We start from the raw sequence: 26,967 nt of genomic DNA on the forward strand, positions 1-26,967 counted from the left end.
AAATTCCAGGCCTTTTTTTCTCACATGACAGGCATGATTCACGTGAATGTCTCAGACCTCAAGCTAACAGAGTGGTTTCTCCAATTCCATTAACAGCCTGACAACCGATGCTGTCTTCCCCTCTCCATCATGTACTTTTATCTTCCCATAAGGCTTCTACAAGAAACCTTTATAGAAGTAAATGGAAAAGATTTGTTTCATAGGCACAACAAAAATGCATTGACCCCTTCTCAGCTCCTGTACAATGTGCACTTAATTTTTTGGTAACAGTTTTTAATGAGGCAGCTAGTTCCTCAACGATTAAAGTTCAGTTAGCAGCAATCTCTAAGTTTCATATTGGATTTGAGAATTTTTCTCTGTCTTTGTCTAAACTTTGTAAAGCATTTTTGAGAGGCGCAATCCTACTAAGACCCCCCATATAAAGATCCTACTCCACCTTGGGATTTGAACTTGGTACTGCAAGCCTTAACTCATTCCCCCTTTGAGCCAGCAGCAAAATGTGATCGTAGGTTTCTGACCGGGAAAACTATCTTTGTAGTGGCCATTACCTCTGCTAGAAGAATTTCAGAACTTCAAGCATTGTCATCCAAACCTCTGTACTTGATCTTTAATAAGGATAGAGTCAGTTTTCATACCAATACATCTTTTCTTCCCAAGGTGGTGTTAGAATACACCATCAGTCAATCTCTTAATTTGCCAGTTTTCTTTCCAAAATTTGCAAACAAAGGCAAATATATGTTGCATTTGTTAGATGTTCACAGACAGTTACGTTTTTATTTGCATAGAAAAAAAGACATGAGACAGACCAGTCTGTAACCTTTGCAGATTCTAAATTGTTCAAATCAGTTGTAAAGGTGACTTTAGCCAGATGGCTAACAGATTGCATATCATTCATTTACAGCAAATTAGGTCTATCCTTACCAAGACCTCTAGGGACCCATTTGACTAGGTGTATAGCTACTTCTTCGGTATTTCTCTCTAGGGCTTCCATGGACATTTGTCCAACCCTCATACCTTTATGACCCATTGCAGATTGGATCTGGTCTTGAAGGGAAGAGCAGCTTTTGGCTCAACAGTACTCAGGAATATCCCTCCTTAGAGTCCACCTGGGATTTTAGGTAGCTGGGGAATCTGTCCCTGTAATTGAGGATAGAAGGAAAATTGGCAACATTACATAAAGAAGTTATGTACTCACCATAACATTCCTTCTGTGTTCTCCAATTTCATTCTTCCTCAATTTCTCACCCACCAACCCCCATTCATTGCCATTATTGACCTCTGGAAGAACGAGAGACTTTAAGGACACCACTGTCATTAATACTGAGCTCCAGATGTGAACTTTTTTGTCAAGAAAGTTGTAGTAATTCTTTCTACTGTATGTAAGACAGCAAACACATGCTTAGCATACATGTCAAGCAGAGTGTCTCCTTGGCCCTCTTCAAAAGGAACCTTGACGATTGGATGGGAGATAGGAAATTCACCCCCGGGAATCACATCAGTCGCCCTGCTAGACAGGGGTCCAGGGAAATAAATATTGTGGGAAGAAATATCCAGGGAATTGTTTGGCTAGGCTTGTATAGGCCCTAGGGACGATAGCCTAGTACCAGCCTATTAACAAGAACTGTGGCATGTTAGAGATTGTTGCATTATGGCTAGGGGAAGAGCTTGAGAGTTTTTGGTGGCCACAAGCATTAGTAACGGCAGAGTTGCATCCAAACCCAGCAGTTGAGGATGAATGAAAATGGACAACACAGATGGTATGTTATGGTAAGTACTTAACTTCTTTTTTCCCCTAACACAACTCTCTGTTGCACAGCAGCTGCCAGACCATCCATATGATGAATTCCGCTAACTCCATGTTGGGGCACAGGCTTGCCACTGACTTCCACCCATTCTTAGGTACCTGTCTCTGCAGATTTTCCACCAAGTCATACAAGGGAGATTGTAGCTACATAAACTACTTTATCTAGACTACCTGCTGTATGTGTGTGTGTGTTAGAGAGCACATGTGATCATGGTTAGGATGTAGGCTATCAGAATTTTGATAGTTTTGACTGTAAATCTAAGTGATCCAAACCTAAGTCAGAATTATGCACTATAGTAACAGGGATTGAGTTCATCCAGTGGTACAAACTTTATATTATGTAGAGTCTATGCCTAGATCTGTACACTTGCCAGATTTTGTCTTGGCTGTTAAATGGTTACATCATTATGGGTTTTAAAATGTATATTGTATGTATATATTCTGTATATATTACTGTAATCAAACCAACTAAATTCCTGCTTTTATGTATATATTATGTCTATATTACTATAATCACAATGTATAACACTGTTTCTATTTCTGTACCAATTAATGTTTATTTTTTTTCTGTATGTATGCTCTTGCAGAGCTTTTCTCCCTGGGCCTCCACTGAAAATGGGCTCTTTTAGGCCCAGTGGACTTTCCCGGTAAACAAATGCAATAAAATACTTACAGCTGCAATTGAGGAAGTTTTTCTGTGGTTGTTTTTCTGAGTGAATTTCAGTAAATGAAGAGTAGCTTGTTTTGTTGAGCTAGTTGTTGCTGAAAAAACTTGACACATTTTAAAGCAGTTCATTCATTCATTATGGGTGCACTGATGGAATACATTTTTCAGTCTAAAATACATTGGTGAGTGTTAACATTATACAAAATGTTATGAGTTATTTAAAGCTGTTATATGAAGCTTATGAAGTATATAACTCTTAGGACTCTGTGTGCATACTCGTGTGACACTATTTGAATGTGAATGATTTTGTTTTAGAGTTTTTGTCTGTCAGAAAATATATTGACTAGTTTTGGTTTGTAAATTTAAGTTGGTTTTGGATATTTGAAAACAAAAAATATCAGGTGTGCAATGTATTATTTCTTGAATTTGTTGATCAGTTAAGTTATACTGATTACTAAATTATTTGACTTCACTAATGTGCAAGTGCTAATATGTTAACTACTGTACATATACATTTGATGAGATGATAAATACAGAACGAGATATGCAATAGTGAATGAGGAGGGTTTCTGAGATTCAAGCTTTGTCTGCCATGCCCCCCTACTTGATCTTTCATAAGGACAGGGTCTCGCTCCGCACGAACCCTTCCTTCTTGCCAAAATAAATAAACATTCTTTATGATTCTAGTCTAATGCATTTTTTTTTTAATTTGGGAGGATCACAAAAATGATTTATTTTTATAAATATTCAGTTAAGTATGATAACCTGGAAAATAAGGGATGTTATGTTGTAAAGACCAAGCTAGTTCATAACCTCAGTGAAAGTGCATAATCACAAAAAATATAATTTAAAAATGCACCATCAGGTAAAAAAAGGTCAACTCTTTACACTAAGTAAGCTTTTCTGATGAAAAAGGCAACTTCAGGCAAACCCCACTACAAGTAAAAACCCTTATCAGCACACTAGTGGTATACATTATAAAATTGTTAATACTTAAGGGTCTGTTTCATTAGAATTTGCACTGCAGGAAAACAAGCCAAGAACTCAATAGGCTGTAGTAGAAAAAAAAGCTGCCCACACGGCACTGATCATGATTCTTTATTCACAATTCATAAAAACAGTTAAGCACTTTCATACCTTCACAGTTGTGGAACTACTTCAGAACTGTTCTCTATAGCGATAACTTCAATTAAATAATAACTTAAAATCATCACGTGATCAAAAGTAACCACTAAAAATCCTACATCACCTGAAACAGTTAAAACTAGCCAAGCATCATAACATTTATCTTTAAAAGTGAATAAATAGAGCTAGATACATTTAAACCGGGATAATTCAGGCATCTAATTTGGTTTGCTATTTTAATTCACATTTTTCTAGATGTTCTTCCATGATATAACTCCCAGTAATCACTTATAACTTGTTCAATAACCAAGAAGCCAAATTTGTGTGTATTGAAATCCTTTATGTTTAAACACGCCATTAGTAATTTTGTCCTTCATTGCATCTAACAAGTGTTCATGTATTTGCTGCCTTAATTTCCTGGAAGTATTGCCGATATAAAATGCTGAGCATGAATTGCATGCTGCCAAATACCCCACATTCTTTGAATTACAAGAAAAATATCCATTAATACTAAATGATTGTCTTTTTATAAGATAATGATCTGTAGTTATAATGTTAGAGCACTGGGAGCAGTGACCACACTTTACCATTCCATTTGTACTTCTCAAATTGCCTTCTTTTGCATATGTGGTTTGCTCCAAATAATTTTGCAACACTTTACCTTTTCTATATGTGATACAAGGGCCTTCACCTCTAATTTTTAAAATTGACTTATCTGATTTAAAAAAATTCCAATTTTTGTTCAAAACATTGATAATGGTCTTACTGTCCAATGAGTATGTCATAATGAATAAGTTATTATTTTCAAACTTCTTCCTTTTATTAGCTGTCATCAAGGAGTTACTTACCTTTAAATTGTTGATCTGAAGTTGTTTTCATTTGGTCATTTGGTCTTCAACCTGAGGGACTCTGATCCAGCACGGATCTGATTTGGCCCCCCCTCAGATCTTGTTTGCCACTCGATTTGAACAGCACTGATTTCCACTGCTCCAAGCTCTGTAGTTCATAAGTGTTGCTTTTGGCTTTTATTCTTCTCCTTTACTGTAGTTTTCTATCCTTCCAACCCCTACCTTCCCTTTGCATGCCTCTGCGTCAGTGTCTCCCCCCCCCCAAAAAAAGACTTTCTTTCTATCCTAGCATGTATGTGTGAGTGTGTGTGTGTGCACTCGTGAGTGCTTTTTAGGCCTTCCTTTGCCATGGCTGACACCCTGGGCTTTAAGAAGTGTGCAGAGTGTGGGCATAAGCTCCCATCCTCCAATACCCACACTCTGTGCGTTGTCTGTTTGGGATTTTCCCATTTAGATTCCTCCTGCTCAGTCTGCGCGGGCTTCAACCCCCCCCCCCATGCTTTGATCGACATGAGGAGCAAGCTGATTTTAAAGGGCCTTTTCCCACCTGCAGAGGCTGCTGCTTCTTCATCTGCCGTGGCTTCTGGGACTCAACCTCCTGCTAAGAAGCCTGGAGATGGAGAGGAGGCCCATACTAAAGAGCGGGATCAGCCTAGGAAGAGGTCTCCAAAGCATCTTCCTCAGCTGAGCCCCCAGCTAAGTCCTGCCTGGATCCGAGCCGAAGTTCCCCAAGGCTCAGGTCTCTACGCTTCTCCCAAGCCGGAGACCACTCGGCTCAGTCCTCAGCTACCACCTCTCCTCAGTGCCATTCTAGGCTGGGGTTAGTGGCTTCTTCAGTCTGGTCCACTCAGAGTCTGCCCAAAGCCAGGATGGACAGGATGATGATGAAATTCATTCTGGCTCAGATTCAGCTGGTAGTCTTGCCTGCTCCATCCTTCACTGGGGCCAGGAGTGCACAGTCCACCTTCTTCCCTATTTCTCCTTCTCTGAAAACTCCGGCCTTTAGTTTCGGAGTCCTTGGGTCCGAGGTTCCCAACTGTTGAGAGGTTGATGCCAATGGTCCCTAGTATGTTGACCCCCAACCATTGCCTTGAGTGGTTCGGCTCTGACATTTTCAGATTGGACTGACTGTTGAAGTTGTAGCCTCTGTGTGGGCTCTGAGGGGATGGCATCGGCTTCGAGGTTTTCTAGTTCGTCCCTCCCTCTCGGGGCCTTGGCATCGGGTGTCTTGGCTCCGGCTCCCCACCTCCGTGCCAAGGGCAGTGGATCCAGCCTCAGCTCCAGCCATTCTGCATTCAGGGGTCCCTCACCTTTGAAGTTTGAGGTGGTGGAGAGTGCCCTCTCGGCTCCTTCAAGACCATTGTCACTCTCATCCTTGGATTCAACCCTGGCTGTCTCTCTTTCTGAGCCAGAGTCTTTCAACCTGCCCCCTCACTGACGGCCTGCTGCCAGTTCACCCCAGGAGGTTCCTGTCCTGGAACTCCTAGAAGCTTTCATATCCTCCCAGGAGCTCCTCGGAAGCTTACATGCAAGAGGAGGCACTTAGATTCCTTACTGAAGTCTCTCACTGATGATGCTGAATTGGAGGAAGGGGAGGACTCCACCTGATCACCCCCGAAGGATATCTTCTTTGGGGACATCATGGAGATCCTTTTCCAATATGGTGAGTAGTCTACCCTCAAGCCCAATCCTGACAAGTTGGTATTCCTGGAAGCATTTGGCACAGGACCTTCTACCTCCTGGGTATCCCTCCCGTGGATCCTTTAGTGGATCTTATCTCCACTATGGAAGGAACCGGACATGGTTAAGCCCATCCCCAGGCTCCCAGACAAAGTTCTTAGCACTCCATCTGACAAGCCCCATTGGTCCAAGGGGTCCCCAGTCCATGCCATGGTGGTTGAGGCAGCCACTAAGAAGGAGCTGGCTCAGGAGAGCTCCTCGGTCCACACCCCAGAAAGGGAGTCTCGGGTGATGGACCATTTTGGGAAGCACACCTACGCTTCAGCCACTTTTGCCTTACCTGCACTAAATTACTTGGCACATGTAATCAGACTGCAGAGGGACCTGGCCAGGGAAGTCGTGTGTGCCCCAGGGTCCATGTCGGCAGATGAGGCTTCTTTCACATGCTACCGAGGGTGCCTCTAGGACTGCGGGGACTGGTGTGGCCATCAGGTGACATACCTGGCTCTGGCTTTTTGCCTTTTCTGAGAACTTCAAGGCATCTTTCATGAACGCATCCCTACGACAGTTTCACCTTGTTTGGAAAAACAGTTTGTGACACATTAACCCAGAGCAAGAAGGATGGGAAGACATGGTCTGCCGTCAGGATCTGCTTCTCTACTCTCCAAAGATCTTTTTCGAGGAATCAGCATGGGGTCAGGAAGCTGTGGTTTTGGAAGTCTGAGGGTTCTTCCCAAGATGCTCAGGATATATGTTCCCCCAGGGGCAGAGGTGGATATGACAGGTGCAGCCCTCGTGGCAGAGGGGGTCTGAAGAACCAGTGTTCTCAGGGTGCCTTCCCGGACAGACCCTTTCAGCAATCCTGAGAGATTGCACCCAGCAGCCTGAGAGTCCATTGCAAATGATCATTAGCTTCTGCAGATCATATCTAGAGGTTACTTTATCCCCCTGTTCCACCCGGTCAACAGGAGGAGGCAGCCATAGAAATTGCCTGACTGTTCACAAAGCTAGTGATCCAGCCTGTCCCCCTAAACCAGTCTGGATCAGGCATTTATTCCAGGTTCTTTTGGTGCCAAAGAAAATGGGTGACTTAAGACCCATTCTGGATCTTTCAACCCTGAACCTGTTGATTGCCAAGATAAAATTTCAGATGGTCACCCTTTAGTCCATTCTGCCTTTCCTGCAGATGAACTGGATGTGCTCGGTGGACCTCCAGGATGCATACTACCATATCAAGATGGACAGATGCTCCTTCTTAAGGTTTCTCTGCTTCTGGCTGGGAAGCAATCATTTTCAGTTCAGAGTACTCCCCTTTGGACTCACCACTGCCCCTGGGTGTTTACCAAAGTAATGGCGGTAGTGATGGCTCACCTACGGCTGCAGGGATTGCAGGTCTTTCCCTACCTAGACGATTGGCTCCTCTCTGCTCCCTCCAGGCATCGGCTAATGCAGACCAGGGATTATATTCTTCACATAGCCCTGTCTCTGGGTGTTGCCATAAATCTCACCAAGTCCCAACTGACATCAGTTTTGGTGTTGGATTTCATAGGTGCCCGACTAGAAACTACACAAGGCAAGGTGTTTCTGCCTCCAGAGAAACTGTCTTCACTCTGTCATCATGTACAGGACATTCTTTGAGCCCAGATACCCATGGCGGGCTTAGTTCTTCAGACATTGGGGTCCATGGTGGCCACGATCACCCTTGTTCGAATTGCACGCCTTCATATGAGGGTCCTGTAAGTGGACTTTGGTGGTACAGTGATCCTTGCTAGACCTTCCCTTGTCCCATTCTGTTTGACGGTCTCATGTTTGCCGGGACTCCCTTCTTTGGTGGCTCCAGTCCCAGGAGCACCTTTTGGGTCAGCTGTTTGTCCTTCACTCTCCCACGACTATGGCAACCCTGGATGTCTCCCTGCTCTAGTAGTAGGGGCATTGCATGGGAAGGACGGTCCAAGGCACATGGTCTGCTCTGGAGACCAGTCTGCATGTCATTGTCCTGGAGATGAGGGAGGTGCTCTTGTCATTGCAAGCTCTCCATGCTTCTCTTCCTCCTGGAATGGTTGCCATACAGATGGATAATATACACTAGGAAACACATAAAACGGCAAACTCAAAAAACATGAAGATGAGTTGTGGCAACCTGGAAGGAAAACAGTCGGAATGTCATGACAGAATAAATCAAATTCCTTTAATAACTCCAACAAAGTTAAGTGCTTTTGTTTCTTAACATAGAAACTTCTTCAGAACTAACCATCTCAACCATTTGATTTATTCTACCTTGGCATTCCAACTGTTTTCCTTCCAGGCTGCCACAACAAGACAGACTGATAATATGTCAGTGGTCTGGTACATCAACAAAAGGAGGGAACCAGGTCCTGTCCCCTTTGCCATGAGGCCATGAGATTGTGGCAGTGGGCAATCTCCACAGGCTGTTTTCTGGTGGCAATGTACATTCCGGAGAAGCCCAACATCCTAGCAGACAGTCAATTCTGATGCCTTACAAGTGGTCTTTAAATCCATCAGTAGTGGACAAGATCTTTTAAAGTAGGGTCGGCCTTGCTGCAATCTCTTCATTTCTCCTTCTAATGCAAAGTGCAGCAAGTATTTTGCTCTGATCCCACCTCCGGGGGAGTCCCCCAGAGATGCCCTAGTCCATGCTTGGCCCTCTGGTCTACTGTATGCATATCCTCCATTTCCTCTTATTCCCAAGTTCATTCAGAAGGTTTGGCGGCTGGGGAGTGCGGTTATCCTCATTGCCCCTTTCTGGCCTTGTCAAGTTTGGCTTCCCACTGTGTGGTTTCATAATGTGTCATCCCTGGACTCTGGATCTGGTCCCAGATCTGATTTTGCACCCATAAGGGGTTCCTCACTCTGATCTAGTCTACCTAAAGCTTACGGCTTGGCTGCTCCAATTTCCATGATAGCTAGAACTCCCGGGCTCCTTCTCCTGTTAAGAAAATCCTGATTGCAGCTCATAAGTCTTCTACAAGGAAGATCTACTCTAGCAAATGGAAGGTTTTTTTTCAATCTGGGCTTCTCAGCATGACCTGGATCCCTTTACAGTGCCAGTCTCTGCCATTTTGTTTTTTTTGGCAGATATAATCCTGGAGCGAGTTTCTCTACAGTTAAGGTCCAGTTGGCTGTGATTTACAGTTTTCATGTGGGTGAAAATTCGGCCTCCTTAGCTTCAGCTAAACTTTGTAAGGCCTTTTTGAAAGGTACATTTTTCTAAGGCCTCCAGTTAAGGACCCCATGCCCCCTTGGGATCTTACCTTCCTTCTGTAGACTTTGTTTTTTTCCCCATTCGAACCAGCTGCCTCGGTTGATTTGCAGGTTTTGTCCTGGATGACTGCATTTTTGGTGGCCATTACCTCAGCCAAGAGGGATTCTGAGCTTCAATCATTATCTATTAAGCATCCTTACCTAGTTTTCCATTAATACAGTGTGTCCCTGTGGAGAAATCCATTTTTCTTGCCGAAGGTGGCTTCAGTATCCAATATTAACCAGGTTATTAATTTTACCAGTCTTCTTTCTGAATTTCCAAAGTAAAGGGGGGTACAAATTACACCTAATAGATGTGCACAGGCAGTTGCATTTCTACCTGCATAGAACCAAAAGCTTGTGTAAATCGGATCAGCTTTTTGTCTCCTTTTCTAAACCATTTTTCGGAAAGCCCATCTCTAAGGTCACCATTGCTCGTTGGATTTCAGAGTGTATTTCTTTGGCCTATCAAGCCAAAAGTTTGTCTCTATCAGGACCTGTCCAGGCGCATTCTACCAGATCAGTCTCTACTTCTGCGGCCTTTTGATCCAGGGTTTCTGTTGATGATATCTGTTCTGCTGCAACTTGAGCCTCATCACATACTTTCATTTCTCAATTTAAATTGGATCTTCTTTCGAGGAGCAGAGCATCTTTTGGCTCAGCCATGCTCTGGGATATTTCTCCTTCAGGACCTCCCACTTTTTTTGTTGGTAGCTAGGGACCCCATCCCTCAGGTTGAAGGCCAAATGAAAACAACAACGTCAGATAAGTTATGTCCTTACCATAACATTTCATCTGAGACGAGGAGGGAGAGAAGGGCATTATGGGTAGGGGAGAAGCTTGGACTTTGGATCCGATGCTGGAGTATATGGCCGAGTCGGATCCATGCCGGATCCAAGTCCCTCAGGTTGAAGATAAATGAAAAGCAACAACTCAGATGAAACGTAATTGTAAGTACATAACTTATTTTTATCCGATATTGTTAAATATTTACCATTTCTTTTGTTTGTTACTTCATTCAAAATATATTTTACAAAGTTAACAGGATGACCTCTTTTATAAAACATGTCAGCCACCACCTCACATTCCTTATAAAATGTATCTGCGTCAGTGATCTTCCTGGCTAAGTGGACTAACTGCCCTTTTACCACAGACGTCTCTGATGTGCAGGATGCCAACTGTTGTAATGTTAATAGAAATTTGAGGAGGTCAGTTTTCTATGTATATTAGAACAAAATTTACCATTGACCATATCTTTAGTTAATTCAATGTCCAAATAAACTATTTTCTCTATATTGCTATTGTATGTAAATCTCACAAATTCAAGAGTGTTATTGATGTATTTCATTAATTCAGATTGCCTTTCATTGGTGATACCCACAGACTAAATATGTTCGACAAAAATGTGTAAAGCTTCCAAGAATCCTTAAATTCACAGTTAAAAATAAATTGCAAAGGACAATCCTTTAACATTAGTGGATATTTTTCTTGTAATTCAAAAAATGTGGGGTATTTGGCAGCATGTAATTCATGCCCAGCATTTTATACTGGCAAAACTTTCAGGAAATTAAGGGAGCGAATATATGGGGCAAAATTACTAATGCCTTGTTTAAATACATGAAGGATTTCAATTCACACAAATTTGGCCTCTTGTTTATTGAACAAGTTGTAAGTGATTCCTAGGGTTATATCATGGATGAACCTCTAGAAAAATGTGAATTATAATAGCAAATTGAATTAGATGCCATGAATTATTTGATTAAAATGAATATAGCTCTATTTATTCACTTTTAAAGTTAAAATTTTATGATGCCTAGCTAGTTTTAATTGTTTTCAGGTGTTATAAGATTTTTAGTGGTTACTTTTGATGATGTGATAGTTTTTAATTATTTAATTGAAGCTGTTTGCTATGGAGTACAGTTCTGATGAAGTTCCACAACTGTGAAGGAACAAAATTGCTTAACTGTCTTTATGAATTGTGAATAATGCTTTTGTGACCAGTGCCATGTGTGCAGCTGTTTCTTTCACTGCAGTCTACTGAGTTCTCTGTCTCAAAAGAAGTGCTTTAAAATTAATGTGCTCATTTATCCCTGGGGGAACATGTGAATTAATTAAAATTTACTAGCACTCTTCATTGTAATCTATGGTGGTGTTTTCACCACCACTGTAAATATCCAAACTAACATAATCTAGAACATAAAATAAAAACATTTTAAAATCAATACAGCTGATAGAATGCTTGTACAAGACATTTATCTTGCCCTTTTAAGAATGCTATTTATGCTAATAAACACTTTAATTTAAAGCCCTTTTCATACACCAAAAATGGAAATGCAGCAAATCACAAAAACAGAAGAATCCACAGCAGGATACAAATAAATAATTTAATAAATTTACATAACTCTCATTCAACAACAGAACTTGATCAGAACCTGTAAGAAACGAAACAAAAAAATGCACTAATATAACTGCAGCAAAGATCATGTGACCATGGAGCAGTAATTAACATCCAATAAAAAGCTAAATAAACTTCAAGCTAAAATACATGCCCTCAGCCATATAGTATGTATACCAAAAATAACATACTATACTGTTTATAAAAAAATTTATACATTGCAAATATTAAATATCTATCTATCTATATATATATATATATATATATATATATATATATATATATATATATGTGTGTGTGTGTTAAAAATAAAATGGTCTTTACTGCCAGATGCTGAGTCCATTTGGATTATACATCCCTCTTCATATACCCTAAACATAAAGTTGGGTAAGTAGAAAAATTGGCAAAATAAAGTATGTTTACAGGTGAACATTTAAAATACTTAGGGCCTTTGTACCGTGTTTTGTAATTCTCCCAAAAAAGTGAGAGGAATATGCTATGAATATGCATTAGCTGCAATTATTGCAAGAAAAACTCCTTTGATACTTTTGTTGTAATTATCAGCATTATCAGCTCTTAACACTGTTAACTTGTCTTATCTATCATTTGATATTTAAATTCCTATGGTCCACAAGGACACAGAAATTACCAGTCATCTTCTTCACACTTGCATCCCGCATCAGAAATTTCGAGTTAGAATGGACCAAACCACAAAAGGAGGGGGAGTATCAATATTCGTCAAAGATACCCACACCTCCAGGTTAGTGGCACAGCACGAAGCATCAGAGACTACCCATGTGCAACTAACAGTGGGTAAAACTGCCTTCCAGTTTATAGCCTGCTACAGACCACCCTCCCAAACCCAGGAACCCCACTCGGCCTTCCTGAGAACACTGGAAAATATGAAGCTCTCTCCAAACACCATTATATTGGGCGACTTCAACTACCCAAACATAGACTGGGAGCATTACTCTAGCTCCAACACCCTAGCCCAAAGGTTCCAAGAATTTATAAACTCAAATGCTATGGAACAACTTGTTACCACTCCCACAAGAGGGGAAAACATACTGGACCTGATCATCACCAACATGGGGACTCTATGCTCCAGACCAGAAATGTATCCCTCACTGGTAAGATCAGACCATAAACTAATCTTACTGGATATTCACATCCCGACCCCACCCCCTGCCCAGAAAACCACAGTGAAAAACTTCTCTAAAGCAAATTTCACACTCCTCAAAACCGAGGTGGAATCCTTCAAAGCCCCCGGGCCTGTGGAAAATACGACCCAGACCGCAGGATCCTTTATAAACGCATTCTATGAACACCTTCAGGAATGCATGGATCATGCAATCCCAAATAAAACCAAGACCCAATCCTCCAAAGGCAGGCGTCCTGTCTGGTGGACCCCAGCCATAAACAAACTATACAATAGAAGGAGGAAGCTACTACATGATAGAGCAAAATCCCAAAATGGGAAGGCATCTCTGATCAGTATTAGCAAAAAACTATGGGCACTCATAAAATCGTCTAAGGCCAGCTTTGAGAGAAAAATTGCACAGGACACTAAGGATAATCACAAGGCTTTCTTTAGTTATGTTAGGAACCTGGGTGGGAATTCCCAGATATGCTCAGAATTAGTCCAAAATGACAAAAAATACACCGAACCCACAGACATTGACAACATCCTAGCTGACAGGTTCAGCGCAAACCCCCCCCCCCCCACCAAAAGGGCAAATGTCTATCCCAGCAGAGTGCTGCTCCCCTGACATCTCAGATGCTCAGGTAAGAGCCACCCTCTCCAAAGCAAAAAACACAGCATCAATGGGACCAGACGGTGTCCCAGGCTGCGTCCTACATGAACTCCAAGAAGAGCTAAACCCAAACATAAAACTACTGTTCAGTCTCAGCCTTATTACAGGATATGTACCCAAAGAGTGGCGTACAGCAACAGTGGTCCCTCTCCACAAAGGTGGTGCCTCAACGGATCCTGGAAACTATCGCCCCATAAGCCTGACTAGCTTGGTCTGCAAAGCTATGGAAAGGATCATCATGGACCTCATAAATAAAGATATTGGGGACCTACAGACACTGGATCCTACCCAGTTCAGCTTTAAGGGCAGATCCTGCCTCTTAAACCTGGTCGATTTCTTTGAAACAGTCACCAAGGCCATTGACGAGGGGAAGGTGGTCCACATAGCCTACCTGGACCTCGCAAAAGCCTTTGATACAATACCCCACTCGGCCATTATAAATAAGCTCACCAGCTTAAATATAAACCCCTATGTCACTAGATGGGTTGCAAACTGGCTCAAGGACAGAACCCACATGGTTAGAATTGCTGGAGCCATGTCAGACTCCAAACCAGTTACAAGTGGCGTCCCACAAGGCTCAGTCCTGGGACCTCTCTTGTTCGGTATATATTTCTCGGAGGTAGAAGCCAACACAGAAGGACTGTGGCTGACCAAGTTCGCAGATGACTGCAAACTGGGCGTCATAATCGACTCTCCAGCCGACACAAGCATCCTCCAAAAGGGCCTCATAGAAACAGACAACTGGTGCCAGAGCCATGGCCTCAAGCTAAACGCCCAAAAGTGTATAGTCATCCCCTTTGGCAAAAACAAAGTGCCCACAAATTACCACATAGGTGGTAATCCATTAAGTACAGAAGAAGTAATTAGGGACCTGGGGACCCAAGTTGATAGCAATCTCTCATTTGACAACCACGTGGCCACAGTGGTTAGAAAAACATTTTATATAGCCCACCTAATCATGAAGGGATTCACATCTAGATCAGGGGAGGTCATTGTGCCTGTTTACTCATCAGGCCCATAATTGAGTACAATGCCCCTTTTGGGATGTACCTTACCAGACACCTGCAGCAACTGGAAAGACCCCAAAAGTACTTCACCAGGAGGATCAAAGGGCTCAAACAGATGCCATATGCTGCCCGGTTAAAGAAACTCCAGCTCTACTCAGTGGCATACTGCCTGCTCAGAGGCGATCTGTGCCTGATGTATAAAGCCATGTCCAACCCGGAATTAATGGACATGCTGCACCTCAGAAAATCCAAATCCCATCGAGCTACGCTCGAGACTTGAACCTCAGCACTGAAATAAATAGGACATGCTGGAGGGACAGATTCATAACCCAGAGGCTCCCTTCACTCTGGAATAAAATCCCAGTCCAGGTTAGGCAGAGTCCCTCATTGACTCTCTTCAAGAGGAATCCTGATGAGTGGATGGGAGATCGTAGGTTTACCCCGGGTATCACTTCTGTGTCACTATTAGACAGAGGCACAGTATACCAACCTCGAAAAAGGGCATAGCAAAATTAATTTAAAATGGGTGGCAAAAGCCAAACACACTCTGGCTAGGCTTATAAATGCCCTAGGGCAGATAGCCTAGTATGAACCTATGAACTGCCTCTTTTATACATGTTGAATCTACTCTCTATGTGAAAGAGAACCTTAAATATCCATCAGCACTTTTGCTAGTCTCTCTAAACTGTTTTCTTCATCATGCCATTGTGGTGCCTAGGTTCAAAGACAGACCTTTTCCTTTCTAAAAAGTAACTGGTATACAAGGAGTAATCTTCTGAACCTCTTAATCAGGGTGTCCGCTTTTGTGTAGAGAAAACCCTTGTCAGTTTTTAAACAAGATGTTCATCATTCCCACTGCCTCAGTGGCATTTTGGGTTATTTTCAAAGGTAACCCAATATTGGCCAGCTTTCAAAAGCTCAGACTCCCCTCCCTCTCTCTTCGCGAGACCGCTGATTGGCAAAGCATATCCTGAGAAGGAAGCCTTTAGCTGTCACAGGAAGTTAGTATTCAGTTTTTTACTGCCATCCAAAGAAAGAAAGTCCTCTGACTCTTAACAGGATCCAGTGCCTATTTTTCTGGCTTACTTCTCAGGTAAAACCATTTGAGGACCCCCTTCTTATTTTATTATTCTCTGTCTATTTTTATGTTTATTTAAAAAAGTATTTATTTTAATATTTTATTTCTGTCACTGTTTACAGTAATTCCTGTGGAAATTTCTGCTTGTAGCTGTGTTCTGTCTTTGGCTAAATGTTTGTTTTTACTGTTTCTGAGGAATCTTTCAGTATTTCAGATGTGCAATGTGTATGTGTGCTGTTAGACACTAGGGGCCTGTCTTTACTGTTGTTACTCTGCTTTATTTTCATCTTTAGACAGGAAAATATTGCAGAACTTGGATTGTATCATCATTTATATATTTACTATATGTATGACACTGCTCTGTGTGTTTTTAATACCAGATCTTGATTTTGCACAAATTAAGTTCTTTGAATGTACTGTGCAGATTTTACTCTCTCTGACAAGAAAATATAGTTTAAATTGTAATTAAATGCTATTTAATGATAGTTCCACACACACTAGTTACATTAAACAAAGGTTTAACACTGGTTTGGCATATTAGTTGCATTGGTGTTTGGACTTTGCGTTTTGGAAATTCCTTAACTTCTGTCAGTTGTAAGAGTTCTGAACACATTTCAAACTTTTTTGTTTGATAATGGCACAGTTTGCCAGAGTTTAGTTGTGTGAGGGCATACATTTTACTCGAACGTTTGAGTGCTTGTCCAGTACTGTCAGTTTATTATTCTGGCTGAAGTTCTGTCCCCTGACTTTGAATTCTAACTATGGTACACCCCCCAATCAAATCTGCTTGCACCTAAAAAAAAAAAAAAAACATTCCTCAGCCTACAGTGATTCTGTCTGGGCCACTGCTTGGCCCACAGACCACTTACCTTTTGTCTCATCTACCTTTAGCTTAGCTGGCTACTTATGGAACAGGTTAGACATGGAAGAACCAAACCCTTTAGGTGCAGGAGTATTCTTTGGTAAGAGACCCATTGCCAGGTACTTTATTTAGTGAGGTTCACAAGAAAAAGAAACAGGATCTTTATCATACAGCTGATAATCAGAGTGTAGCTGTTTAGAACGTGATGTGGTCTCCCTGGCTAAGTGTGTTCTTGAGACAGCTAATTCTGGTGGTTGTGTTCTCATCCATGGCTCTAGTGCTAGTTTCACTCGAGACCTTGCTGATGTCTCAGAGAATGATGAGGAATCTGATGAGAATAATAGTAATTTCCTAGGTAACTAAATAAACAAGAAAGAAGTGGATGTACTAAAAAAAAGAAGAAGCAAGTACAAAATAACGCCCCAGAGGTAGAAAGAAACTGGTCACATACTGTCAAAGGTGCAAACAAAAATGTTCATTCCAAAGTAAGATTTAACACTTTCGTCCCTAACCTGGGACTTCATCAGAGTACCAACTAACTAACTTCACATCCTTTTATGTCGTCAGCAGCTGAGACAGATCCATATAATTAAAGAGCCAATGTTATTAAACCAGTATCAGTGTTATAAAATTCATGCTCTTAACCATTTAAATCAAATATCATAGGAGGTTACTTGGATAACAGCCTCAGGGCCCTTATGTTGCTCGCTAGGTCAGGAAGAAACAGTTGAACATTGTGGGTTCTTGTTCAAGCAGCTTTATTGCATACATAGACATCATAAATGAAGTTAAGTAACTTTAGCTTGTAAACAAACCAGGTGTCATGCACATACATGTTAACACTCTGGCTGCACCTTCAAAATGGCACTGAAGGTAACACGTGCTTGGAATTTATATGCACACACAGACTTAGAAAAACTTCTTAAAGGTACAGCACACCTGTTATTTTACATCCTCCCTCTTTGAGAGAAATGAGTCCGTCATTGTCACTGGAATTAGTAAATATGCAATTTACACAGGAATAATTTTCATCATGCAGTTATACAAAGCTAGGTACATATATACAACTATGTCCAAGTTGCTGTGTTTTTCACACTGGGCTTTAAGATGTGACCATATCATGTGACATAAAATTTGGGATCTGGTTCAGCAACTGAAATTGTCTCTGCCGACTTCTCAATCTTGGGAACCTTGGGATCATCTGCTGGAACAGTATTAGGCGTCAAGACACGTTCTGGAACAGGACTATCATGTGGACTGCTCTGAGAGTTAGAGTCTTTGTCATGGAAACAGTGCTGTGATGTCGGATCTGCTACAGGAAGATGATGTCTGCGATTTCTCCTGTATTCCACACCCTCAGTTTTAACAAAATAGGATCTCTGCTCTGCACATATACTCGTTACTTGACCAATCCAGTCTAAACCTTTCATTGTTTTTATCCTCACTGTCTCTCCTTCTTTTAATGGAAGAAGAAATCTGTTCATTTTGTCATAGCTGGACTTTTGAAAAGAACACTTCTTAAATAACTGGGCTCTAATGGCTTCTTTGTTTTTAGCTTTAGGCCTTAATAAAGTAGAACTGATAGGCAATGTTGTTCTGGTTTGCCTGGATAGAAGTCTTTGAGCAGGTGAGCCAAGTATATCATCACAGGGTATGTTTCTGAGATTGAGTAAATTCAAAAAAATCGATATTACGCTTTAACTTCTCAGGTAATTGCTTTGCACTCATTACTGCATGTTCAGCAAGTCCATTATATTGCGGATACTCTGGGCTACTAGTAACATGTGCAAAGTCCCATTCTCTCGCAAATTTCTGAAACAACTGACTGGCAAATTGAGTACCATTGTCAGAAAATAATTTCTGTGGACTGGCATGGACTGAGAAATGCATTTCAACCTAGTAATGACTGTAGTAGAGGTTAGATTGGGTAGTAAATTGATCTCAAACCAATTTTAATAAGAGTCTACCAGTACTAAGTAATGTTGATTGTTCCACTCAAATATGTCAGTAGCTACTATTGACCATGGTAGTCCAGGTGTTTGACTTAGCTGAAGTGGTTCTTTTTGCAAATGCAGTGTAGTACTATTACATACTGAACAGGAAAAAAGTACTCTATTAATGTCTTTCGACAGAGAAGTCCAAAACACAAGTCCTCTCACCCTTTTCTTAGTAGATTCGGAAACTGGGTGACCGCGATGCAAAATCTGGATATATTCATGTTGTAAGGAAGTAGGAAGAACAATTTTAGGACCTTTGAAAATAATGCCATCTTCCATCAACAACTCATCTCTGTAAGGAAAGTAAGGTTCCACATCGGGTGGTACACTAGATTGCTTTGATGGCCATCCAACACTGATGTACTGATTGAGTTTTTGCAAAACTGGATCAGTCATTGTATGATTTCATAGCTCTTCAAGTCTTGTAGTAGAAAAAGTACTCACTTCCATGACATCAAAGTCAAAATTCTATGCGTCAAGCTGTTCCTTTGTAGTTCTGGGAGATCTGAATAAGGTATCAGCCAGTTAAAGAAGTTTGCCTTTCGTATAGACCATTTTTAAGTTGTACTTTTACAATTTAAGCACCATTTTTTGTAATCTCGCTGGAGCTGAATGCATAGGCTTCTTTAAAATAGTAACCAAAAGCTGATGATCAGTTTCAATCTGGGTATCTCGACCATAGATATAATCATGAAACGTGGAACATGCAAACACTATTGCTAAAAGTTCCTTCTCAATTTGAGCATACTGTATCTCAGTCTGGGTAAGTGTTCTAGATGCGTAGGCTACTGGCATGCTGTCTTGAAGAATAACTGCACCTCAACCAAATTTTGAAGCATTGCTGGAAACAGTTACTGGTTTGTTGACGTCATAGTACCTTAATGTTGGTGGGGTAGCAATTTTCTGCTTAAGAACATCAAATGCTTTCTGGTGTTCTTCTAGCTATGACCATGTAACATTTTTGAGTGTGAGCTCTCTCAAAAGCGCTGTCAATTCACTGTAGTCTGGTATAAACTTGCCTAAATAGTTGACCATACCAAGAAAATGTTGCAAAGATTGTACATTATCTGGTGCTGGCATTTCAAGAATGGCTGCTTCCTTGGATGGGTCTAGTCTCAAGCTAATACTTATAAACAAATGACCTACATATGTAACTTCCGGTAATCTGAATTTGCACTTCAGAGTATTGAGCTTTAAGTTCACTTGACATGGTCTGTCTAGAACTCTGTTAAGATTTCTGTCATGCTCTGCCTCTGACCAATAAATTATCTATTATTATGGCACAAGGATAACCTGAAAAAATTTGCTCCATTGCACGGTGAAAGATTTCACTTGCAGAATTTATTCCAAATGGCATCCTGAGGAATCTATATTTTCCAAACAGGGTACTGAATGTAGTCAGTAGTAAAGAATTGCAGTCAAGCATCATTCACCAAAATGAACTCTCTGCATCCAAGAGAGAAAAAACAGTGGCATTCGGTATCAGGGCTGCGACTTCTTCAACTGTACACACAGGATGATGTGGTCTCTTCAATGCTTTGTTCAAATCTCTTGGGTCAATGCATATTCTGGTTTCGTCTAAGCCTTTTTTATGACATGCTGCCATGGACAACACCCATTCACTTGGTTCTGGAACTGGACATATTATACCTTGTTTTGCACCATATGAGTTTTGACTTTATGCTGCATAGCTATGGGATCTCTTCTTGCTGGTCTGACCACTGGACTGAACTCTGGGTCTAGTTCCATAGAATACACTACTGGAAGTTTGCCCAGCTTGGCATTGAAAACATCAGCATACTCGGAAAAAATATTGTTAGAGAAGCTGGGACTGGGACACGTGCTTATTTGATGAACTTCTTTGATAAAAGAAAGCAGATTCATTCTCAAACTGTCCCTGAGACCTAATAATGACTGCACAGGTGTTTGAACTACATAGAATAATAGGCTGTAACAATTGCTGGCCACAAAAGCACCACTGAACCTTCAGTTTGAATTTCTTCACCTCCATAAGCAACAAGCTTCGCACAACTAGTCACTTTTAGTTGTTCACCAGCTCTGACCCTTGCAAAAGTATCTGCGGACGTAACATTATACTTTGAACCAGTGTCTAGTTTGAGCTCAGTGGATCTACCATTGATCTGAACAGTACAAAACACTTCATTTCTTGCCAATAAATCTACTGCATCAATCTTTATGCCAATCACTGACACACAAACTACATGGCAAGCAGACTGCTTCAGGTTTACTTGATCAACTTGCTTTTTCGAGTGACCTTTCTTTGTAACTGTGCCAGGTTTACTTGATTTCAAAAAATTCTGAAAATGGTTCCACTTCTTACATTTGTGGCATTGCTGACCAAATGCTGTGCACTTTTCTCTTCTGGGCTCATGGTTGGTACCACAATTGTGACAGTTAATAATAAAGCTTGATTTGGGTTTTGCCAATTCACCCTTAAACTGTACTAAGCAGCGTCTATTCTACTTTGGATAACCTTGGTTCTGCACTGAGCATGCTCCTTTAACTGAACTGGTCTTGGAGTGTGCTAGAAGAGTACAGGTTTTACCTGGAAGTTCCGCAGGGGCTGCTGCTGCCGTCATGTGCTTAGGCCTGCTTCTGCCTGTCACATGTTGCATGCTGTCTACATTAGCTCTGGAGCCTGTCAAAATCATGCTGTTATCACTAGCAAGCATACTTGTGTGACTTTCTGTGACTTCATGGATCTGACAAATCTCAATGGCTTTGCACAGCATCATGTAACTGTCATGAAAGAAAACCTTTCTCACAGCAGCATTATTACCACACAAGTCTGTCCTTTATTAACTTGCCTTTTAAATCACCAAACTGACACATTTTAGCTTTGTTTCTTAGGTCAGTAATGTAAACTGCAAGTGTTTCCCCTTGCTTTTGATCTCTCGTGTAAAATAAATGCCTCTCTAATGTGACATTAGTCTGGGGGTTACACATCTAATACTGGGATCTTACCTTGATTCAGCCTCCACAAGAATATGACAAGTTTTTCCTTCACCTTCATACACTGCTGGCGCATGTACAAATGAACCCGCCCTTTCAATGGCCTCTGACCCTGCTAGGTTTAGCAAAATGAATGCCCTGGTGCTTGCATCTTTAGCAGATTAAGCTGCTTGTGTAAATATATCATACTTTTGCTCAAATATTCTCCAATTCTCTACAATATTTTGATCAAACACAAGTGGCTGTGGCTTGTGAAATCCGTCTGCCATATTATATCTTAGTGAAGACTCTTGCAAATATGCACAAACACATGCACTTATGCATATAGATACACATGTGCTTGAAATCTACGCCAGTGCTTACAGTAAAACAATAGGGCTCTATATAACTGAACTTTATGAAATAAATCTCCTGGACACTGTAATACACTGAAATCACTTTACTGTAAAAGCCACTTGTCTTGAAATTATTTTACTGTATGAGATGTTTATCTTGAAGTTATTTGACTGTAAAAGTCATTTATCATTTTAAGAAACCTTTCGAATAACCACATTGTGTGAATAAACTGGGCAATAGAAGCTGAGGGCTAGAAACATTTAGAAGGAACTGTACTTTGCGAATAAACTCTTTTGAAGTAATTGCAATTTGCAAATAAAACCGTTTCAAAGTAATTATCCTTTGCAAATGAACTGGGCAGAAGAAGCTCAGAGTGAGAAACACCTCGAAATAACTGCACTTTGCGAATAACAGTAAACAGCAAACTGAAATGCCCCAAAATGGCTGCACTTTGCCAAATAATCTGTACAGTGCAAGAAACAGTCTGTAAAGGCAGCAGTCTGCGAGTAGACACACACACGTACAAGAAACTTTTCTAAATGGTTGTATTTGATTGCACTTCAAAAATAGTTGCATTTTCCACACAACAAACTCTTTGGAATAAATGCACAGTAATAATCACACTGTAAGCACTTTTACACACTTTGAGATACTTCATATAACTCTAGTTATGTAATTCAAGGCTTCATTCAATACGAAGTAGTAATTTATACCAAAACACAAGTTATTTGCCAAACACATGCAGTCGTCTTGCTTTATTTCTACTCAATGTGCCCTTTTCTGCCCCTTCTGTTGTATTCACTTTGCTCATTTAATCTCTTAACTCATTCACTCCAGTGACTCAGGAAGTTTGCACTGTAACTTCCAATGGGCGTAGCCTAAGCCTTTTGACAGAATCAAATTATGACCTTGCATTTCAAACAAATGTTCATATCACTGGAACCATAGGGATTATGAAAGCAGTATAAATGGCAGACTCTTCAGCATAAACTATTTTGATAGTATTCTTTAGATTCTACATCTTAAACCAAATTTTATAAGTCACTCTAAACGTAGTAACAATTACATTTGTAATATTTTGCAAACAACTTAAAATATCTCGCCAACCACCCAAGTTATATGCTTACTGTCAGCAGCATTTTCTTCATCTAGCTAACTGAGAGCTTTCATGTGAGGTTAAGGAGTTCTGTCTGTGTTACTTGGTTGTTGAGATATTTAGAAAGATGTGAAAAATATAGCTATATAAATTAATATAATAAAAACAACAGTTAATATCTATTTACCACCACTAGACATAGGTCAGATATTAATGCAGTTGAGTTTCCTATTGTGTAATCTTTAAGATGAAATCTTTTAAAACCTTGTACATAGCATGGTTTTGGAATTATTAATGCAAATATGAACAGGCAATATTTGACGCCTAGAGGCATCAGTAGGAGATGACTGCAGATGCACCTGGAGGCATCACTCGGATGTAATGAGTTAATGTGCCCTTTCGTTATATTTGTTTTGCCCATTTAATCTCTTTTCTTGCCCACTATACTTTCTTGTGCACTTTTTAACTCTAGAATTCTTTTATTTTAAACATGCTCGTTTTATCAAATAACCTTGTTTCAAACATTTTGTTTGATTAATGAGCTTTTTATGCTTCTCTTTTGCTTAATAAACATTTCTGTGCTATTTGTTTGCTTAATAATATGTTTTGTGCCCTTGTAATGCTCCATTTTACCTCTTTTAATAAATAAATCTTTCATGAGTATTCTCTTTACCTTTAGCTTGCTTCTGGACCTTTTTTGCTTTCAGTTCATGTAGTTTGCCTTAATCGTTACCTCTGCTCCTTGTGGCTTGAATAGTCTTCAGAATCCTGGTTCTGACACCATGTTGCTTGCCAGGTCAGGAAGAAACAGGCGAACGTTGTAGGTTCTTGTTCAAGCAGCTTTATTATATACAAGCACATTGTAAATGAAGTTAAGTAACTTTATCTTATAAACAAACTAGCTATCATACACATAGATGTTAACACTCTGGCTGCACCTTCAAAATGGCACTGAAGATAACGTGCTTGGAATTTCTATGCACACACAGACTTAGAAAAGCTTCTTCAAGGTGCAGCACACTGAATCCTAACCACTAGACCTATCAGTACAATATATATATGACAATATAAATATATACAATTGATCGACTACTACTTTCAAATTCAATATCTGAAAAAGTAAATAGAAACAATTACTTGAATTAAACTTGTAAGCACAGTGACTGAACAGTTGTACATTCTAAAAAATATAAAACAAAAATATGAAAACCATAAAAAATGTTAAAAGTGTGTTTTTTAAGGTATATATTTTATAGATAAAATAGGGAATTTTATTGTATTTTATGGTTTTCATATATATTTAGATGGTTTAGAATGTACTGACAGTTTTAATTCATGTGATTGTTTCTATTTACTTATTCACATATTGTCTCCCTTCTGCCCTTCATTCTCTTCCTCTTTCCCCCAGGCTCTTTCTCTCTCTACCCTGCAGCCTTACCGCAAGTAGTCTCCGATAAATGGGTTCTGGTAATTATTTGGAGAGAATATGCTTGGCAGTGGATAGAAGATCCTCTCCCTTTCAGGGAAATTACCCCACATCTACAGGGCCAGACACAGCTGTTATCCCCAGTGCTCAGTCACATGGTAGATCCACTGCCTATAATACATGAAGGCAAAGGATTTTATTTATTTATTGATGTTTGATTACTGGGAAAGTCCAACTGGGTAGAAACCCATTTTCATGGGAGGCCTGTGGAGAAAAGCTCCACATTATTACAAAACATTTAAGAATAATAATTTTGCAATCTTCAAAAATAAAACAAAAACATCTGCATTTTAAATAACTATAACAAAGTAGTCAGAATATAAAAACATTGGTTAAGAATCAATACACTGTATATGACAATCATTTAATATTTAAAGGACTTTTAGACAGTTTGTAGAGAAATTAAAGGTAAGTTAGTCTAATACAAATAGGAATTGCAATATGAAGTGAGGGAGAAACAGGTTTATGGTATGTTTAGACAGAAAGTCAGGGAAGAGGATTAGATAGTTGTAAGGAAGTAAGTGAAGAAGGGAGAGTAAGGATGTATAAGGAATGAAAAGGTGCCTGTTCACATTTAGGGATTTAGTTTATCCTGGCTTTGAGCAAGAACATTGATAGATTTTATCTAGGAAATCTTTCAGAGTGGTTTTAAAAGATGGGAGGGAGGGTATTGACCTGACGGATATAGGTAAGGAGTTCCAGGTCTTAGCTTTTTACGAGTACAGACAGTGGACAGCAGATTTGCTACTTTTGTAGACAGTTGTTTTTGATCACTGGATCGCAATGACCGACTGGGAACATAGTTGTACAGAATGTTTTTTAGTTCTGAACAGGCAGATGGATGCTAGATAATTTTATGGGTGTTAAGCTGTGTATGTGTTAGTTAATATGGCAGTTCTAACCAATTTAGGCTTCTCAGTGTTCTACAGTGGTGAGTTCTGAAAGGGGTATGTGCCACAAATTTCGCAGCTTTGTTATAGCATTGTTCATGTTTTCATTTTTGTCAAGCCTGGAGGTTAGTAAGGATGGGAGCATCATAAAGAAGAGTGGGGAGGAGTTAAGTAGTAGCAAATGTAGTTTTAATTGCGTCAGTGAGGAAGTTTTTGGCACTGTAAAGCATCCCTAGTTTTTGATAATTTTTTCTTATGCAATTTTGTATATGCAGGTCAAATGTATGATTGTCATCCACTATCACCCCTAATAGTTTACTAGGAGAAGTGGCTTCAATGCTTGTATTATTAAGAGAGGGAACTTTAAAGTTTGTTTTTTCATGAGAGAGGGCTTTGGGTGAAAAAAATAGATTGGTATTTTTTGGGTTGAGCATGAGTTGTAAGTTACAATGCCATGTTTCAGTGGCTGTTATAAGCTTCCTGAATAATTTTTTGGAGGTGTACTATGTGGTCAGATGTGCAAGTGAGAGTGGAGTCATCTGCATATTGTATTTGGGTAGTCTGTTGTGTGGAAGTATAAAGGGTGTTGGTGAAAATGTTAGAGGAAGGGGCCAAAGATAGAGCTTTGTGGTACACTGGTGATGACTGGGAGGTAAGGAGAGAGCATGGAATGCCATTTTACTGACTGATACCTATTGGACAGGTAGCTTTTGAACCACAGAATGGTGGGCTAAAAGAGACCTAGTGAGGACATTTGATATAGGAGTTTACTGTGACAAACTGTGTTGAAGATTTTAGAGAAGTCTAGAAATAAGGAAGAGACTAGTTTGCCATTATCTTTAGCTTTATTGACCGCACCTATATAGGTTATAGAAGGGCAGTCTTAGTACTATGGAAAGGATGGAAGCCATGTTTTTAAGGAATAGGAGTTCATCCTGCAGGAGATAGTCTAGCAATTGTTTTGAATACATTTTTCAAGTATTTCGGCAAGGGAAGATAAGATTGCTATAGGTGTAAAGTTATTAAAGTCTCTTGAATTTCCTCCTTTGTGTAGAGAGATAATGAGTGACTTTTTCCAGAGAGAGGGAACATGGGACTCCTGCAATGACCTATTTATAAGGACTGACACAGGATAGGCAAAGCTATTGGCTGCTATTTTAGGTACTTGCTTGGAAGGTCATCCGCTGAAGAAGAGCATGGTTTGTTTGTTTAACAGTAATTTTATATGGGATGTGGGATGTGGGCACAGGTTTTAAGGTGAAAGTGGACGTGGTGATAATGTGGCTGTTGGTCAAGGTTGGGATTAGATGTAGAAGAATCCTTGGTTAAAGATGCTATACTATCTACAACAAAGGAGTTGAACTGCATTGCAGTTTTGAGTGGTGAGTTATCGGGAGAGGGGTTTGGGTTGAGTTTTTGGACGGGGTGTAAGATTTCTTTAATGGATGTCCAAATTTTTTTTTTAGTTTGTTTGTGAAGTATTCTGACGTTTTCAAGATATTGAGATGTTTTATATTTTTGCCATTCTTTCTATGCTACTTCTCTTACATTAACATTCTACTCTTTTTAGATTGCCAGATTGCATTATTTGTTTTCAGTCTCTTCCTTCTAGGAGGTGCAAGGCTATTTACAATCTTTAGAAAAGTTG

The 26,967-nt window shown here is 40.1% G+C and overlaps 1 protein-coding gene across 1 annotated transcript in view; it reads left to right on the forward strand.

Moving 5' to 3' along the window:
• The window catches only part of SCAPER (S-phase cyclin A associated protein in the ER), a gene marked incomplete in the record, with an annotated part of 4,815,867 nt that overhangs the window by 4,125,964 nt on the left and 662,936 nt on the right, over positions 1–26,967 (forward strand).

The sequence above is a fragment of the Protopterus annectens genome, chromosome 7.part0, assembly GCF_019279795.1.
Source record: "Protopterus annectens isolate FY-2018-M chromosome 7.part0, PAN1.0, whole genome shotgun sequence".
NCBI classification, from domain to species: Eukaryota; Metazoa; Chordata; order Ceratodontiformes; family Protopteridae; genus Protopterus; species Protopterus annectens.